At 43.0% G+C, this 13,696-nt stretch overlaps 2 non-coding genes across 2 annotated transcripts; one reads left to right on the top strand and one right to left on the bottom strand.

Moving 5' to 3' along the window:
* Positions 1-9,734: 9,734 nt before the first annotated feature.
* Positions 9,735-9,806, top strand: Trnae-cuc (transfer RNA glutamic acid (anticodon CUC)). The gene has a single exon. It is a non-coding gene; the product is annotated as a tRNA-Glu (tRNA).
* Positions 9,807-9,893: 87 nt separating this feature from the next.
* Trnak-cuu (transfer RNA lysine (anticodon CUU)) lies at positions 9,894-9,966 on the bottom strand. The gene has a single exon. It is a non-coding gene; the product is annotated as a tRNA-Lys (tRNA).
* Positions 9,967-13,696: the final 3,730 nt, after the last annotated feature.

The raw sequence follows: 13,696 nt of genomic DNA, 5'->3' as shown, positions 1-13,696 counted from the left end.
CCTGATGAGCAAAGGCGTATTGCAGCTGCGAATGGGGTCTTTTACGAATTGCGTAACCAGCTTTTAGGTCCCGTAACTTGCAAACGCAAACGAAATTTGGTCTGTATAAGACGCTGATTCTTCTGGTTGTCCTCTACAGTCATGAGGCGTAGACGTTAAAGGAGGTAGACCGAAAAGCTTTCGGAGTTTTTGAGCGCAAAGTGCTGCGGGCAATTCTCAGTGGCAAGAAAATGGAGTTTGACGCAGTCGCATGAATCACGAGTTGTACCAAGTGTGTACTAACACTAAGATGCAAATATTGTGAAACGTATAAAATACGGCAGACTTCAGTGGACTGGACACGTAGTGCGAATGTCGTGAGAAATCGAAAACATTATTCAGCGGGGAAGCAGTTTGAGGTCGGCGACTTTGTGGGCGGTCGCGAACCCGCTGTTTGCACGCGGTTGAAGAAGATCAGCGATTCCCTACACGTTGGAGTAAAGTAACTTTGTAGCGAACAAGGTAGGTATAATCAATCAATCACGGAGGAGTAACCTTTGACATAAACGTACAATATTAGTTTGATCTTAGCTGAAATATATGAAAACCGGATGCCTGGTTTCAGAGCTGACCTTCTGCCCAAATTTTGTGATATATATCTACCTATTTGAGAGTCTTTCTAAGCTCTGAGCCAATTGGTCGATTCTCCAGTTGAATTGTAGCATATGTAAGTAAATCAATATTTATTTTGCAGACAAAATTCAAACATTTGTGTATGATATTTGTTTCGACTTGCTTCATTGACACCTAATAAATAAATCTAGTCATAAATGCATTCGATTTCTCCCAATTTTCAATGAAAAAAATAGGTATGTACACATTCAGCCGTCAATACTCAAAAATATTAGCATATGCGATATATATTTTGCATGTTCGTTTTTCCCATCCTCTGGTAAGCACCTATTCAACACATCATTGTGTACGCTATCGGGGTCAGTTTGTGTTTCCTTTCAATTCAACCAGTAAACGAGTCTCCGCTCCGATATAGGAGGAAGGTACCATTATTATCCCTCACCCGTAAGTAGAACGTTCGAATCGAGCCGGAAAATCGATACACATGTAGTAAAAGTCAATAAAAACTCATTTTTCTACCGCAAATATTCATACATGCATGTTGTTATGCGAAGGCAACCAACTAGACTAGAAGGACTTGCCATCGGTAAAGGGAAGTGGATAGCAAGGAATCCCTTTTTTCCTTTTTATTGTTGTGGAATGGTTGCGGCAGCGGTGGTTATCCGAATGGGTGGCAGTAAAACTAAATGGGAAAGCAATAAAAATTATTAACAAATTGACTTTTGAGGGACATATCGGAAATTGAGTTCTCCAAGGATCGGTTCGATAGTGTGTTGTAAAGGAACAAGCGTTTTCGGATAACGCTTTGCGGTGTGTAGTATTATTTATCGTTTTTATGTGATCCCCTTTGTTTGAATGGGAATGGATAGGTATATTCAAATGTTTTTTTTTTCGTGTTTCACACCCGGTACCCGGGTACCTTTTTCAATTCCAAATCTCGATGTTTTAATGGTTATTGAGACTAGGATGTTGGAACTCTGTTAGATCTTAGAACTCGTGAATATACATTTATTAATGGGGTTGACCGAATTTTAAAGTGAGGAGGGGCAGGGGGAGGGGCTCCTGCATTTTTTTATTACGTGGAAGGCCGGCAGGGTACCCGGGTACCCACGAAATTGAAATGATCATATCTCCGTCAATTTTTCATCGATTTTGGAAATTTTTAGCTCATTCAACTCAGAAACTCATTATCTATCGGGAAAATATTTGGTTAGACCGATCTAATCACCGTGGTTTTCGAAAAATCCATATTTTTGGGAGAATGTCCTTATACCATATTGAAACCCACATTGTTAAGGCTAGGATACCTTAAAGTGTTTATGGTCAACCATGGCCCCACGGGAAGCGTGTTCCGAAATCACAGTTTCAAAGTCAACACGTTTTATGATTCCAGGCCGGTCAGATACAATATGCCAAAGCAATTTTACGATGCTTGGTACCGAAATTGCTACTAAGCTACCGAAAATCCCTTATATTGTATTGTATAAAAACATGGATCCGGAAATCCGGGTTTTTCGGTACCTATGGTGATCGGACCGGTCCAACCAAATACGATCTCGATAGATAATGAGTTTCTGAGTTGAATAAGGTAAAAACTTTTAAAATCGGTGGAAAAATGGCTGAGATATGATCATTTCCATTTCGTGGGTACCCGGGTACCCTGCCGGCCTTCTACGGGTGTTTTTTTTTGCTGGCCACACTATGGTTAATTAAAACAATCAAAATTTTTAATTGTTTTTTTTTCGCACAAATCAACCAAAACAAGAATCATATGTTGAATTTTCTAGTAAGTTTTGTTTTTTTTTGGCCATTCGTTTGGCACCTATGGGTTTGGCACGGCTTTCCAGACGAGCCCTGTCGTACTCGGTTCTATTTTACAGCATGTAGGATACCAAAGGACAATTTTTATGACCAGTTAGTCTTGTGCTTGTTTTGAGAACCGTCATAAAACCTTATACCTTTTTATTTTGGTTTTATGATGGTAATGATTCTAAGACCACTTCTAGTCAATTGGACTAAAAAATGTTACTTGAGTTTGTACTGACGATGAACTGGACAGTTGATCCGAAGCCTTGAAGCTTATTGTTGCTTTGGGAAGTTTCCAAGAAAAGTTATTTATGTCAAAAAAAAATGCGTTGTTACTTTTAGCCTTTCTTCGTTTTAATTGTATTTTTGATTTTGTACAGGTCGGACTCGATTATCCGGAGTCGTGTTCTGAAGCTTCTCAAACATGACTTTGTCGAGCGGAATGCTGCACAAAGTTGACATTTTGACTGAATACAAACCAAACTTAGTTTAACAAAATGTCAAAATTTCAGCTTTCTATAACAAACCGTTCTTCACTTACATATATGCTTGAGAAGCTTCAGAATCCGACTCCGGTTAATCGATTTCGACCTTTATTATTTTATGATTGTTTGTAAGTATAACAACAAACTCCAATTACATACCGATGGAAAATGATCCATCACCTTCACTTCATCGTCATCTGATTTGCGTTGCATGTCCGCATTTGAATTTACTGCAGTAAGTATAAGTTCATGCTTCAGTAGTAACATATCGAAACCAGCAGTTAACAGAAGTTTCGCTACTATTTCCCATTTACTATGGAAATGGAAAACTAGCACATACCTACAATGCAGAATGTCTCTTCTGCCAACGAACCGTTTCCGCTGCTACTACAAATCGTATAATCACGAATGGGACGTGGATGCAGCGGATATTGCAGAGGAAAGTCAAGCTATACATTTAACAAGGAACTTTCCTATTTTGCTAACGGCATTGCACATGCACACTATGGCTTGTCAGGTGGCTAAAAGTGAAAACAAAAATTACTCGTCCTGATTTATATCCCAGACAATCAACTTACGGACCGGACCGATCAGGCTAAGGCCGGGGTGGCCTCTGCTGTACATAGTAGCCGCCTCCATTCCACTCGGTCCATGGCTGTTTGTCTCCAGTGCCGTAGGGTCCGCAGATCGTCCTCCACTTGGTCGACCCACCTAGCTCGCTGCGCTCCACGTCTTCTTTTACCGGTCGGATGATTCTCGATGACCATTTTAGTCGGGTTGCTATCCGACATCCTGATGACGTGACCCGCCCACCGTAGCCTCCCGATTTTCGCGGTGTGAACAATGGTTGGTTCTCTTAGCACCTGATGGAGCTCGTGGTTCATTCGCCTTCTCCAAGTCCCGTCTTCCATCTGCACTCCTCCGTAGATGGTACGCAACACCTTCCGTTCGAAAACTCCAAGGGCGCGTTGGTGCTCTGCACGTAGGGTCCATGTTTCGTGACCATAGAGGACGAGCGGTCTAATCAGCGTTTTGTAGATGGTTAACTTCGTGTTACGGCGAACTTTATTCGATCGTAGAGTTCTGCGGAGTCCAAAGTGAGAACGATTTCCTGCCACAATGCGCCTCTGAATTTAACTGCTGGTGTCGTTGTCGGCGGTCACCAGTGAGCCCAAGTACACGAATTCTTCAACCGCCTCGATTTCATCACCGTCGATATGAATTCGGGGTGGCGGTCGCGGTGATTCCTCCCTGGAGCCCTTTGCCATCATGTACTTTGTCTTCGACACATTAATGACTAATCCGATTCACCTGGCTTCACTCTTTAGTCGGATGTACGTTTCCGCCATCGTCTAAAATTTACGAGCAATAATATCAATATCATCGGCGAAACCAAGCAGCTGAACGGACTTCGTGAAAATCGTCCCACTCGTGTTTATCCCCACTCTCCTTATTACACCCTCTAAAGCAATGTTGAACAGCAAGCACGAAAGACCATCACCTTGCCGTAACCCTCTGCGAGATTCGAAAGGAACTCGAGAGTATCCCTGATACTCGAACTACGCACATCACTCGATCCATCGTCGCCTTGATCAATCGTATCAGTTTATCCGGGAATCCGTATTCGTGCATAATCTGCCATAGCTGTTCTCGATCGATTGTATCATACGTCGATTTGAAATCGATGAACAAGTGATGTGTGGGCACGTTGTATTCGCGGCACTTCTGCAACACCTGGCGGATGGCGAACATCTGGTCCGTTGTAGCGCGCTCACCCATAAATCCAGCCTGATATTGCCCCACGAGCTCTCTTGCAATCGGTCATAGACGGCGGCATAAAATTTGAGAGAGTATCTTGTAGGCAGCACTCAGTAGTGTGATCGCGCGATAGTTCCCGCAATCCAACTTGTCACCCTTTTTGTAAATGGGGCATACGATACCTTCCATCCATTCCTCCGGTAATACTTCCTCCTCCCAAATCTTGGTAATGACCCAGTGTGGTGCTCTCACCAGTGCTTCTCCACCGTATTTTTGTATTTAAGGTCAAGGTATTCGGAGTACATTGCTCAAAGTTTCTAGAGCACCGTTTTTAAGAACCGTTGGACGGATTTGGATTAAAATGCATCACGCTGTTGACAACCACTGAACAATTAGCGTGATGCATTTTCATCCAAATCCGTTCAACGGTTCTAAAAAACGGTGCTCTAGAAATTTTGAGCAATGTACTCCAAATACCTTGTCCTTAAGTTCGCTTGGTAGTTGATCTGCTCCAGCGGCTTTGTTGTTTTTTAACCAGCCATCCTTCTCCTCAATCTCTTTAAGGTCAGGGGCCTGAAGTCTTTCGTCCTGTGCATATTCTCCTAGATCTGTTAACCACGCAACCTTCGGTACTTGCAACGTCGCCATTGAGGTGCTCATCGTAATGCTGCCGCCACCTGTCGACCAGCTCACGCACGCTCGTGAGAATATTCCCGTAATTATCTCGACACATGTCGGCTTGTGGCACGAACAGGGGACTGTTATGGTCTTCTTGTTTTCTTACCCCGCATTAAAACTAAGCTGCTGTGTTGAAAGATAGGTTGTCAGCTTGAGCCCTGCGCTTGAGCCGCTGTTATGCTGGCTACGAAAACATTGCATTGGTGGGATAGGGATGCCAGCTCCTTGGGCACGAAGCCTCTGCGCGAGCGGTTCAGCTTCTCGTAGAACTTTCGTGTGTCCTTAGCGCGGTACAGCTCTTCCATCGCTTCGCGATCTCGTTTTTCCTGCTGGCGCTTCTTCATCCGGAAGACTGAGTTCTGCCTGTTCCGCGCCTGTCTGCAACGTGCCTCATTCGCTCTCGTACGGTGTTGCAGCATTCTCGCCCATGCTGCATTCTTCTCGTTTTTCAACTGTTTACATTCGCTGTCGTACCAGTCGTTTCTGTGGTGATTCGGAGTCGCGAAACCTAGTTCTGTAGCCGAGGTACTACCTATGGCGGATCGGATGTCCCTCCAGCCATCTTCAAGTGTAGCTGCGCCAAGCTGCTCTTCCGTTGGTAGGGCCACTGCTAACTGCTGCGCGTAGTCTTGAGCTACTTCTTCGTAACGCAGCTGCTCGATGTTGATCTGCGGCGTTCGACTTCGACGCGTGGTGATAACTGTCGAAAGTTTTGAGCTCATGCATACAGCGACTAAGTAGTGATCCGAATCTATATTCGCACTGCGGTATGTGCGGACGTTGGTTATATCTGAGAAGAATTTACCGTCGATTAGAACGTGGTCGATTTGGTTTTCTGTTTGTTGGTCGGGTGATCTACAGGTGGCTTTGTGGATATCTTTGCGGGGGAAGAAGATGCTCCGGACTACCATACCACGGGAGGCTGCAAAGTTTACGCATCGCTGGCCGTTATCATTCGATACGGCGTGCAGGCTGTTTCGCCCGATTACCGGTCTGTACATTTCCTCCCTTCCTACCTGCGCGTTCATGTCGCCGACAACGATTTTCACGTCACGCGGCGAGCAACCATCGTATGGTTGCTCCAACTGCGCGTAGAATGCTTTTTTCTCGTCATCAGGTCTCCCTTCATGTGGGCAGTGGACGTTAATGATGCTGTAGTTGAAGAAACGGCCCTTATCTCTCAACATGCACATCCTTGCGTTGATCGGCTGCCACCCGATCACACGTTGTCGCATCTTGCCCAACACTATAAATGCTGTTCCCAGTTCATTGGTGGTGCCACAGGTTTGGTAGAAGGTAGCCGCTCGATGCCCGGTTTTCCACACTTTCTGTCCAGTCCAACAAAGGTCCTGCAATGCCACGATGTCGAAGTTGCGGGGATGTAGCTCGTCGTAGATTATCCTGTCACATCCTGCAAAACCTAGTGACTTGCAATTCCATGTTCCAAGTTTCCAATCGTAGTCCTTGTTTCGTCGCGTGGGTCTTTACCGATTGTATCGAGTCGTATTTTCTCCTATGTTATTCACAATGGGGATTTTTACGGGTGGCTTATTGGGCCTACGCCAACACTCCTGTCTCGCCGGAGGGCCATCGTGCCAGTTCTGTTTAACGTCCCAACCAACACTGGGACGACCACGCTGATGGGGCTACCACCTTGGATCTAGCTGGGCGTGGTGCAGCGTTTCTTACTCAGCCGCTGGATGCCAGAACAGACGCTGTTTGAGCCGCACCTTCTTGGTAAACAGACGCTCGGATCGTACCTCCTCAATCTAGCTGAAGTCAGAAGGACAACAGTGCCCAGGCTGCACTACCAGATAAGCACACAACTATTAGCTGGCGGTCTTTGTCATCGTTTGACCCGTGGAAGCATGGGGTAGGAACTTGTGAGGACCAGAGCTATGTTGGACGCTCTCCTTATCGACTCACCGTTTTGCAGCCCAAGAGCAGATAACGGTACAAACCTTTAAATACAGCACAACCAGTAACCACGGTCTATCAAGGATTTAACACGAATCTCTCAATTTACAAAGGAACCTCTGGAAGAATTTTTGAAGCAATTCATTAAGGAATTCCATGGTATTATCCCTTGAAAAAGGTCCAATACACGGGACCGAAACGTCGGGATATGCCAAACTAGTTGTTTCAATGCTCTTAGACGGAGAAAGCCACAACAGTTCAATATGTCCTTTTAAAATTTGTTTCCAAAATGTTATTTTTTCGATGGCGGTTAATAACTTATTCAATAGAAGTCACTACACGAAACATGATGCCTAGGAAATAAAACATATTTTTTGGTCGCCGGATTGCATGAAGGCCGCCATAGTGCCGGAGTGCAAAACGAACGGGAGATAAATAGAGGTCGCACCACAAACCACATCTGGGGCAAAAGACACGAGACACAAAATTGTGACTACCATAGGAACCACTTGGTACCTACTACTAGCTATTTGATTGATGGAAATTCCTCGCGTGCTCGCTTCGTTTGTCAAGTTCGCAGAAGGATAAATTGGTGGTAGAAATCTACACAGAAAAAAATAATTAAATTTAAACGATATGTAAATGGTAGACGCTGTGAATTTAAACGAATTTAAACTAAAAAATGATTGAAAATTGAGTTGAATTTGATGCACATAATGAGAGCATAGAAAAACATACAATTTTACACTTTTTTAAACTTAAAATTCAATGGTCAAGCATTTTCATGTTTGAATTCAAAAGTGAATTGAATAACACTTGATTTTCTGTTGATTAAGCTATAAATTTCAATTGGCGTGTAAATTTACAGCGACGCTCGATGACCATCAATACAAATGGCGTTTCTGCTTCAGTTTTGTTTTGTAGACGACCGGAGGGAGTTGTTCGTGCGAGAAGCACTGGAAGACGCACTTGTAGTTTGTTTTGTGCCGTGAATTCTCGTGATCTGTGACACCCTATACGTACGCGAGTTATAATTGATACATGCGCATTATACCAGCTAGTGAATGATGATAAAAATCTATCGAGTTCCTTAAAAACCCTTCATCAGCAGCAGCACCTCGCAGTGCGTCTCCCGGTGCTCCGTTTTACGATGCTTTTGCGTCGAGAACATTTGCTCAAAGTTGACGAGATAACATTTGCATGCCCGAACATCTGATTTACGTACGCCAAATATGATAAATGCCAATATCTCATAGTCGCAATGTCCAACAATGTAGAGTCTTTGTAAGAAATCAAAAGTAAAAAAAAAAAACAAATGTAAAAACAAGCATTTTTGTCAGCATACAGAAGCGTTGGAAATAAATCGTTTAAATTTAAACGACGTTTAATTTTACACGATTCTCACACGAGACATAAATCGTGTAAAATTGAAGTCGTGTAATTTTTAAGTTCAACTTAATTTTGCGTTTGTTTCGATGCTCCAAATATGTGCATCGAAATAAACGCAATTTTACACGAAAATTTTAAGTGTGTACCGGAATTGCAGCTGTCGTTCCAGCCCCAGTGTGGCTGCCGAATATAATGGTAGAAACTTTGAATCACGCAATTAGAGGCATACTTCAAAGAAACTGCATAATTTAGCTCGAAAATGCATGTAAATCCGCGTATCCGGTTTGTGGTGCGTTCGCGTTGCTGTTATGCCAAATATTTCCAATAAACCCGAATCGATTGAAAATCCTTTCTTTTCCAAAAGGGGGAGAGCTTCTTTCCAACGAACCATAACGCGCGCAAACTGACCAGACCACACCGCACCGGTCAGTCCATCATCCATCGCATAGACGAGAGCAGAAGATCTGGAACTGTCAGTCAACCGACCGATGCGATGCGATGTGGCCGTCCAATTATCCAGCCAATCGATTCGGAATCTTCCGACGGATGTGCGCGGTCGCTAATGAGGGTAGTTTGCTGCGATTTCGGTTCGGATGTGCTTGCTACCTACTACTGATGGCAGGCAGCTGCTGACCACAAGGGGGCTGCATAGTTCGCGTTAGTGCTATCAACCACCCTTCGCTTCGATGGACGGCGCGGCGCGCTGACAATCACCTCGTTGATGGGGGTCAAAGTGGTCATGGTCATCCTTCCTGATGATCTGCGCGCTGGGAGTGTGCCACCGTTTTCTGATACAATTATTGGTGGTCAGCCACTACGATAATGAGTGTGTTGTCGCGCGTGTCAAAGCTAATCCTCTCTAAAGCCAGTCAGTGGTCCAGTATTCTGTGCAAGCTCTAATGAGGTGGAAAATATTACGCGTTTTGCCTATACTCTGCTTATATTTGGTTCATTTATTCGCAATGATTGCAGTTGCAGCACTTTGTGAACATTGTGAAAAACAATAGGGTTAATCACAATGTGATTGACCACAAGTGCAAGTTAGAGATTGTTAGGAGCCATCTCAATTTAGGACATTATTTTGTCAAGTCCCATATTGTCTAGTGGTTAGGATATCCGGCTCTCACCCGGAAGGCCCGGGTTCGATTCCCGGTATGGGAAGCTTTTTTCGCAGTTGCAGCCTTATTTACATTAATAAACTACATAAGTTTTCAAAAAATCTCGATAAAGTAGGTCATAAAATATCCTCGCCCAACGTGGGGCTCGAACCCACGACCCTGAGATAAAGAGTCTCATGCTCTACCGACTGAGCTAGCCAGGCTGACGCAAAGTGCTGCGGCCTTCAATGATGGTGCAAATTCTATAACAGTGCAAATTTCACGTGCTGTCGCCATAGTTATCATCATACACTGCTCCCAGCCATGTGGCGATCTTTGTTTCAGAAATTATCAAAATGCGTTATGTTGATACATTTTAAAACAGCTCTGTTTCCTTAGGCGACTATCTCGCGCGTATCTTTGGCTGAGGGTAAAAATAGTCGCCACAGTAGATTAAATCTATTTTTTTTTATTGCTGTAATACATACAATCTAATAAATAATCAAAGCTTATTAAGCGTAATCCAGACATTTCTTGCTTTGACCACCTCTTACTTAAGCCATATATTAAAAAGCATGGAAACTTTACTATTTTATTTGCAAGATTAACAAGTATTTTTCGACAAAGTTCTAGATCTATCAAGTTTGGGCAAGTTTGCTGAAGACAGTTTTTATGTAACTTTATAATTTGCTGTTTTAGAGCAGTATTTCTGAATTAGAGTCAAGTTATGTGAATAATAATCGGCGTCGCGTTCATTTCTCTCCAAAAATAAGAGGAGATATAAGCACAGCAGCGCCACCATGACACATGCGAGCACGCAGTGCGAACCACGCTACAATTTCGAAATGACCGTTAAATCGTGCGATGATTGCGATTGAGAGTACTGTGCTTGTTCGTCTGTTCTCACTCTCTCATTATTAACTCAAAACTCATTCATTAGCTCACTCACTCTGTTACCCACACATTCACTCTCTAGCAGACTCACTCGTTCAATTTACTGATTGGCTGATTCACTAGCTCCCTAGCTAACTCATTCACCTACTAATTCGCTCACTCTTTCATTTACATTTAACAAATATACTACATCCTTCACTACATTCACTTAATCACTCACTAACTCACTCATTTACTAACAGAATCAATCACTCATATACTCACCAACAGGCTCACTCATTCACTTATTCACTAACTGGTTCACTCACTCACTTACCCATTAATTCACTCATTTACTCATCCATTCACTTACAAGCGCAGTCACTCACCAATTCACTAACTCAATAGTTCACTCGCTCACTTGATGATGATATGTTTAGGATTCATATAACTATCCTCTCAAGATTCGGAAAATAATCCTCTCAGGATTCTGCAGAAAATCATTTCGGCATTCTGAAAATACTCCTTTCAGGATTCTGAAAAGAATCCTGTCAGGATTCTGAGGAGAATCCTGTCAGGATTCTGAGGAGAATCCTGTAAGGATTCTGAGGAGAATCCTTTCAGGATTCTGAGGAGAATCCTTCCAGGATTCTGAGGAGAATCCTTCCAGGATTCTGAGGAGAATCCTTCCAGGATTCTGAGGAGATTCCTGTCAGGATTCTGAGGAGAATCCTTCCAGGATTCTGAGGAGAATCCTTCCAGGATTCTGAGGAGAATCCTTCCAGGATTCTGAGGAGAATCCTTCCAGGATTCTGAGGAGAATCCTTCCAGGATTCTGAGGAGAATCCTTCCAGGATTCTGAGGAGAATCCTTCCAGGATTCTGAGGAGATTCCTGTCAGGAAGGACTGAAGAGAATCCTTTTAGGATTCTGAAGAGAATCCTGTCTGGATTCTGAGGAGAACCCTGTCAGGATTCTGAGGAGAATCCTGTCAGGATTCTGAGGAGAATCCTGTCAGGATTCTGAGGAGAATCCTTCCAGGATTCTGAGGAGAATCCTTCCAGGATTCTGAGGAGATTCCTGTCAGGATTCTGAGGAGATTCCTGTCAGGATTCTGAGGAGAATCCTTCCAGGATTCTGAGGAGAATCCTTCCAGGATTCTGAGGAGAATCCTTCCAGGATTCTGAGGAGAATCCTTCCAGGATTCTGAGGAGAATCCTTCCAGGATTCTGAGGAGAATCCTTCCAGGACTGAAGAGAATCCTTTTAGGATTCTGAAGAGAATCCTTTCAGGATTCTGAAGAGAATCCTTTCAGGATTCTGAAGAGAATCCTTTCAGGGTTCTGAAGAGAATCCTTTCAGGATTCTGAAGAGAATCCTTTCAGGATTCTGAAGAGAATCCTTTCAGGATTCTGAAGAGAATCCTTTCAGGATTCTGAAGAGAATCCTTTCAGGATTCTGAAGTGAATGCTTTCAGGATTCTGAAGAGAATCCTTTCAGGATTCTGAAGAGAATCCTTTCAGGATTCTGAAGAGAATCCTTTCAGGATTCTGAAGAGAATCCTTTCAGGATTCTGAAGAGAATCCTTTCAGGATTCTGAAGAGAATCCTTTCAGGATTCTGAAGAGAATCCTTTCAGGATTCTGAAGAGAATCCTTTCAGGATTCTGAAGAGAATCCTTTCAGGATTCTGAAGAGAATCCTTTCAGGATTCTGAAGAGAATCCTTTCAGGATTCTGAAGAGAATCCTTTCAGGATTCTGAAGAGAATCCTTTCAGGATTCTGAAGAGAATCCTTTCAGGATTCTGAAGAGAATCCTTTCAGGATTCTGAAGAGAATCCTTTCAGGATTCTGAAGAGAATCCTTTCAGGATTCTGAAGAGAATCCTTTCAGGATTCTGAAGAGAATCCTTTCAGGATTCTGAAGAGAATCCTTTCAGGATTCTGAAGAGAATCCTTTCAGGATTCTGAAGAGAATCCTTTCAGGATTCTGAAGAGAATCCTTTCAGGATTCTGAAGAGAATCCTTTCAGGATTCTGAAGAGAATCCTTTCAGGATTCTGAAGAGAATCCTTTCAGGATTCTGAAGAGAATCCTTTCAGGATTCTGAAGAGAATCCTTTCAGGATTCTGAAGAGAATCCTTTCAGGATTCTGAAGAGAATCCTTTCAGGATTCTGAAGAGAATCCTTTCAGGATTCTGAAGAGAATCCTTTCAGGATTCTGAAGAGAATCCTTTCAGGATTCTGAAGAGAATCCTTTCAGGATTCTGAAGAGAATCCTTTCAGGATTCTGAAGAGAATCCTTTCAGGATTCTGAAGAGAATCCTTTCAGGATTCTGAAGAGAATCCTTTCAGGATTCTGAAGAGAATCCTTTCAGGATTCTGAAGAGAATCCTTTCAGGATTCTGAAGAGAATCCTTTCAGGATTCTGAAGAGAATCCTTTCAGGATTCTGAAGAGAATCCTTTCAGGATTCTGAAGAGAATCCTTTCAGGATTCTGAAGAGAATCCTTTCAGGATTCTGAAGAGAATCCTTTCAGGATTCTGAAGAGAATCCTTTCAGGATTCTGAAGAGAATCCTTTCAGGATTCTGAAGAGAATCCTTTCAGGATTCTGAAGAGAATCCTTTCAGGATTCTGAAGAGAATCCTTTCAGGATTCTGAAGAGAATCCTTTCAGGATTCTGAAGAGAATCCTTTCAGGATTCTGAAGAGAATCCTTTCAGGATTCTGAAGAGAATCCTTTCAGGATTCTGAAGAGAATCCTTTCAGGATTCTGAAGAGAATCCTTTCAGGATTCTGAAGAGAATCCTTTCAGGATTCTGAAGAGAATCCTTTCAGGATTCTGAAGAGAATCCTTTCAGGATTCTGAAGAGAATCCTTTCAGGATTCTGAAGAGAATCCTTTCAGGATTCTGAAGAGAATCCTTTCAGGATTCTGAAGAGAATCCTTTCAGGATTCTGAAGAGAATCCTTTCAGGATTCTTAAGAGAATCCTTTCAGGATTCTGAAGAGAATCCTTTCAGGATTCTTAAGAGAATCCTTTCAGGATTCTGAAGAGAATCCTTTCAGGATTCTGAAGAGAATCCTA

The sequence above is a fragment of the Aedes albopictus genome, chromosome 2 (genome assembly GCF_035046485.1).
Source record: "Aedes albopictus strain Foshan chromosome 2, AalbF5, whole genome shotgun sequence".
Classification (NCBI taxonomy): Eukaryota; Metazoa; Arthropoda; class Insecta; order Diptera; family Culicidae; genus Aedes; species Aedes albopictus.
This window is presented reverse-complemented; position numbering and strand designations above follow the sequence as displayed.